The sequence below is a fragment of the Parasteatoda tepidariorum genome, chromosome 3 (assembly GCF_982258835.1).
Source record: "Parasteatoda tepidariorum strain Cologne lab strain chromosome 3, Ptep-v5.0, whole genome shotgun sequence".
NCBI classification, from domain to species: domain Eukaryota; kingdom Metazoa; phylum Arthropoda; class Arachnida; order Araneae; family Theridiidae; genus Parasteatoda; species Parasteatoda tepidariorum.
Window position 1 is genome coordinate 113,697,805 of NC_141757.1, and position 6,619 is coordinate 113,704,423.

General features: G+C 27.0%; 1 long non-coding RNA gene across 1 annotated transcript; it reads right to left on the bottom strand.

Annotated features, from left to right (window-relative positions):
• Nucleotides 1–311: 311 nt before the first annotated feature.
• Nucleotides 312–5,956, bottom strand: LOC147814195 (uncharacterized). The gene is made up of 2 exons (XR_015432299.1): nt 5,661–5,956; nt 312–1,718 (listed from the first exon to the last, which is right to left on the bottom strand). It is a non-coding gene; the product is annotated as an uncharacterized LOC147814195 (long non-coding RNA).
• Nucleotides 5,957–6,619: the final 663 nt, after the last annotated feature.

A 6,619-nucleotide genomic window follows, 5' to 3' on the forward strand; every position in this document is an offset into this window, starting at 1 on the left:
TACATTTTTTTTTTTACATTTACACTTATTATTTTGATATTTGTTTACACGTGTGTATGAATCTTTAAATTCTATTTATATATCTCCCAATTTGGTCAGGTTTCATTCATAGGCTTTGTATTAATAATAACACCCTCCTTATCACATTTCACTTTATAATGTTTGAGATCTTCAAAATAAGTTTATGATCTTATTAGTATGTTACAAATAATCAATTTGATTATACATATTTATCGAATATCGTTTTCGATAACTTTGCTTTTGCATTTAAAATATTAGCCTTACATTTTCTTTTACATTTACACTTATTATTTTGACATTTGTTTACACGTGTGTATGAATCTTTAAATTCTATTTATATATCTCACAATTTGGTCAGGTTTCATTCATAGACTTTGTATTAATAATAACACCCTCCTTATCACATTTCACTTTATAATGTTTGAGATCTTCAAAATAAGTTTATGATCTTATTAGTATGTTACAAATAATCATTTTGATTATACATATTTATCGAATATCGTTTTCGATAACTTTGCTTTTGCATTTAAAATATTAGCTTTAAATTTTTTTTTTACATTTACACTTATTATTTTGACATTTGTTTACACGTGTGTATGAATCTTTAAATTCTACTCATTGAGTTAAAGAACATGAACAGATTCCCATCATGGACTTTGTACTAATTTCATTATACTATCAATCTCATTTCTCTTTATACTGTGTGGATGAAATTTTAAAAATAAATTTTTAATTTACTCAGTTTGTTAATAATAATCTTAACGATCATAATGATCTATAACGATAATGATTTCATTAATATAACAGTTTAAAGTTTCGGTAAGGAATTTGAAAGCAGTTATTTTGGGTTACTGCTTTTGTCGTATTTTAAACGACCTTAAAAAAGCCGAAAGTCTTGAATTTTAAGTTTTACCCTCAGAAACTTTAATTATTATAAAAGATGGAAATTAACTAACTCTTGAATTGGCATTAATATCTAACTCTGGAATTATTCTTCCTTTTAAGGATAAAATTGAACATTCATAGACATTGCTAAACTTGTAATTTAACAATGGTGACACAAACACTGCTAGAAAACAAATATTCTACCATTACACATATTGAGAACTTATAGTGCCTCTTGCACATTGGCTTCTTTGTTTTCTGTAAACAAAGTAAACCGATAGGATGAAAATTGGAAGGAGTGATAGAAATTTGTATATTGTTTAAAACTAAAAATTACATTGATACCATTGATCATAATGTTTGTGCGCATCAATTATAAAGCACAAATAATATTAGAAACATATGTGATATCTCATTTTTATAAACTAGTTGTGCACAGATTAAAGGGGCTTAAATATCTTATAAAGAGAATCTACTTTAGCAGTATGAAAAACCATAAAAAGGAAGTCCTACAAATATTCAACTCAAAAATTGAATCAATCACATTTTTAAATCAAACGTGCTAATATATTTTTAAACCAAGGATCTCATATTAAATCAAAAGCTTGGGAGGAAAATCGAAACTTAAAAATAGAGAGCGTGCACAAACATTATGATCAAAGTCAAAACTATTGCAAATACCACAAACGAACCAGCAATTCGGTAATTCTTCTTCTCTGGATCGTCACCGCAAAAAGAATTGCGTGGAATTTCTTCTTCATTTCCAGCACGTTCAATGGGCTCAACTCTGTGAGGATTATTTCCTTGATTTTCTAAAAAGACAGAAAGAATTCATTCCCATTATCCAGAATTTTACTTCTCAGATATTTCTAACGTCTAATACGTAAAATATAATTTTAGTTTTCCCAAAACGTAAGCCTGATTGAAAAGTTATTTGTGTGCATGATTTAAAGATTATTTGGTGTGCTGATTTTGAAAATGACCTTCATTTCCCTCCATCACGTCAGAATTTTTTGTAAAATTGATATCGATGCTTTAAATAAAATCCTATTTGGAAAGGAATTCTCTCAAACTAATAGGTTGTCGTCATTGGTTCAGGATTTATTCGTTATTATAATCCATTGACAATAATGTTGCATACTAGATTGCCACAATTTAGATCGTAATGCTTACTCCTCCTGATCGTTCCTGAGAAATTGAATTTCAAAAAAGTCAGATAGTTAAAATTTGACTTCTCAGGTCCTATTCAACCGATTTTTCTCAAATTTTGTTCTTTTGGCGAAATAAAAAATGTTCTTTAAAACGATGCTAAATATTCTATACCTTACCATTCAAAATTTCCCCCCCATTATTAATTTAAATAATAATAAATATTTACTGACAGTTATTTTTTTGATGGAATTATTTTTGGATAAATGCATTTTATGATTCTGTGCAAAAATTTTTATATTCGCTAACAAATTTCTCGAGATATAGCGAAATACGCAAAAAGTAAAATTAACGTTAAGGGGTCCAAACTTTGGAGCGCTCTCCTGACCAAGCTGATGGGACCATATTTCCCAGATTGCGGCTATCCCCTATATTTTACGGGTCAGAAATCCAAATCGGTTGGAAAAGGTTATGCTTATATTCAAAGAAAAAAATTTTTTGTGTCTGGTTTCGTAACTTAAAATATTTCTGCATTTATTAATTAGATTATTTAAGTTCACCCTCTCGAGCCATTAAGATTGAGCCAATCATTAGATGGAAAATTACTCAGAGTAGTCCTTTTTTTTGCGTACTGTACATTTAACATCATAACTCTTTATTCTAGGTGGGACTTTCAAAATAAATTTTTAATTTATCAGTATGTTACAAATAATCATAATGATTTTAACACATATTAGTCAAAATTCTCTTCTGATAATTTTGTTTTTGCATTTAAAATAACATCTTTACGATTTTTCCTTACATTTATACTTATTTTCTATACATTTATTTACACACGTGTATTATCTTTAAATTCCAATTTTTTTTATTTTCAGAATATGGGCAGATTTTTATCATAGACTTCATATTAATTTCATAACATACTTAATCACTTTTCGCTTTATACTGGGTGAGATTTGCGAATTAAATTTATTATTTACTCAGTATGCCCCAAATGATCATAATGGTTATAAATATTTGGCGAAAATAGTTTTCAATATCTTTGCATTTGCATTTAAAATTTTATTTGTACATAATTTACAAGTGTTTTTACACATTTATTTACAGCTGCTTAAATCTTTAAATTATTCTTATAGCTATTCAAATTCTCTTCAGATTCACATCATAGATCTTATTAATTTTATTTTACTTTAAAAGACGTTTCTATTTATACTGGTAGGGATTTTCAAAATAATATTTTAATAAATATTGAATAATAATAAATATAATAATAATAAATATTTAAAATAATAAAAATGATAATAATAAATATTTTATATAATAAAAATAATAATAATAAATGTTTTATGCAATAAAAATAATAATAATAAATATTTCAATTTACTTAGTATGAGGCAAATTATCCTAATGGTTATACATATTTACCAATAGTTCTCGGTATCGTTGCTTTCGCATTTAAAACTTTATAAGATTTGCATGCATTATTACACATTTATTTACATGTTTTTAAATCTTTAAATTCCTTTATAACTATGCAAAATCTTTAGAGATTTACATCATAGATTTTAATTATTTCATTGTACTTCAAAATGCGTTTCTTTTTATACTGGTAGGGATTTTCAAAATAAATTTTTCAATTTACTTAGTATGTTAGAAATGATCATAATGATTACTGATTTATTGAAAATCGCTCTTGATATCTTTGCTTTTGCATCAAAAATATTATCTTAACATTTATTTTCCCATTTGCACATTCATTTTTACATTTATCTACACATGTGTATTAATCTTTAAATTCTATTTATATATCTCAAAATTTGGGCAGATTTCATTCATAGACTTTGTATTAATTTCAACACTCTCTTTATCACATTTCGCTTTATGATGTTTGAGATTTTGAAAATAAATTTATGATCTAATTAGTATGTTACAAATAATCATTTTGATTATACATATTTATCGAAAATCGTTTTCGATAACTTTGCTTTTGCATTTAAAATGTTAACTTTACATTTTTTTTTTACATTTACACTTATTATTTTGACATTTGTTTACACTTGTGTATGAATCTTTAAATTATATTTATATATCTCCCAATTTGGTCAGGTTTCATTCATAGGCTTTGTATTAATAATAACACCCTCCTTATCACATTTCACTTTATAATGTTTGAGATCTTCAAAATAAGTTTATGATCTTATTAGTATGTTACAAATAATCAATTTGATTATACATATTTATCGAATATCGTTTTCGATAACTTTGCTTTTGCATTTAAAATATTAGCCTTACATTTTCTTTTACATTTACACTTATTATTTTGACATTTGTTTACACGTGTGTATGAATCTTTAAATTCTATTTATATATCTCACAATTTGGTCAGGTTTCATTCATAGACTTTGTATTAATAATAACACCCTCCTTATCACATTTCACTTTATAATGTTTGAGATCTTCAAAATAAGTTTATGATCTTATTAGTATGTTACAAATAATCATTTTGATTATACATATTTATCGAATATCGTTTTCGATAACTTTGCTTTTGCATTTAAAATATTAGCTTTAAATTTTTTTTTTACATTTACACTTATTATTTTGACATTTGTTTACACGTGTGTATGAATCTTTAAATTCTACTCATTGAGTTAAAGAACATGAACAGATTCCCATCATGGACTTTGTACTAATTTCATTATACTATCAATCTCATTTCTCTTTATACTGTGTGGATGAAATTTTAAAAATAAATTTTTAATTTACTCAGTTTGTTAATAATAATCTTAACGATCATAATGATCTATAACGATAATGATTTCATTAATATAACAGTTTAAAGTTTCGGTAAGGAATTTGAAAGCAGTTATTTTGGGTTACTGCTTTTGTCGTATTTTAAACGACCTTAAAAAAGCCGAAAGTCTTGAATTTTAAGTTTTACCCTCAGAAACTTTAATTATTATAAAAGATGGAAATTAACTAACTCTTGAATTGGCATTAATATCTCACTCTGGAATTATTCTTCCTTTTAAGGATAAAATTGAACATTCATAGACATTGCTAAACTTGTAATTTAACAATGGTGACACAAACACTGCTAGAAAACAAATATTCTACCATTACACATATTGAGAACTTATAGTGCCTCTTGCACATTGGCTTCTTTGTTTTCTGTAAACAAAGTAAACCGATAGGATGAAAATTGGAAGGAGTGATAGAAATTTGTATATTGTTTAAAACTAAAAATTACATTGATACCATTGATCATAATGTTTGTGCGCATCAATTATAAAGCACAAATAATATTAGAAACATATGTGATATCTCATTTTTATAAACTAGTTGTGCACAGATTAAAGGGGCTTAAATATCTTATAAAGAGAATCTACTTTAGCAGTATGAAAAACCATAAAAAGGAAGTCCTACAAATATTCAACTCAAAAATTGAATCAATCACATTTTTAAATCAAACGTGCTAATATATTTTTAAACCAAGGATCTCATATTAAATCAAAAGCTTGGGAGGAAAATCGAAACTTAAAAATAGAGAGCGTGCACAAACATTATGATCAAAGTCAAAACTATTGCAAATACCACAAACGAACCAGCAATTCGGTAATTCTTCTTCTCTGGATCGTCACCGCAAAAAGAATTGCGTGGAATTTCTTCTTCATTTCCAGCACGTTCAATGGGCTCAACTCTGTGAGGATTATTTCCTTGATTTTCTAAAAAGACAGAAAGAATTCATTCCCATTATCCAGAATTTTACTTCTCAGATATTTCTAACGTCTAATACGTAAAATATAATTTTAGTTTTCCCAAAACGTAAGCCTGATTGAAAAGTTATTTGTGTGCATGATTTAAAGATTATTTGGTGTGCTGATTTTGAAAATGACCTTCATTTCCCTCCATCACGTCAGAATTTTTTGTAAAATTGATATCGATGCTTTAAATAAAATCCTATTTGGAAAGGAATTCTCTCAAACTAATAGGTTGTCGTCATTGGTTCAGGATTTATTCGTTATTATAATCCATTGACAATAATGTTGCATACTAGATTGCCACAATTTAGATCGTAATGCTTACTGCGGTAGTAATGATCCAAACCATGCATCACGATTCCCAATCGTATGATAACTTTTCCGGCTTTGAAACTGCCAGTGACTTTACATGAAAGAGTAATCCGAGAAAAAAGAAGTTCACACCCCGTAGTATTTTGTCTCAATTTTTTTTTTTTTTACATTAAGTTTTGGGCTCACAATTCAAATATAAGACTATTTGAATCGCTCTCAAGTTGTTTGTCATAGAACATATTTTATACTGTATGTAACTGTAAAAAAAGATCGTGATGCTCCTGTAGTGCTGGAAAAACATTGATGTTCAGAGCGTCTACACTAACTTTTGATCGAATAATTGAAATTTCAGGTACTAATACCCAATCTTATCAGTTCGACGGCCTAACCTAAAATACGTTAATTAATTTATGCAGACGATATTTTAAGTTATGAAATTAGACGCAAAACATTCTATCTCTGAATAAACATTCAAAATTTTGAGATATTTG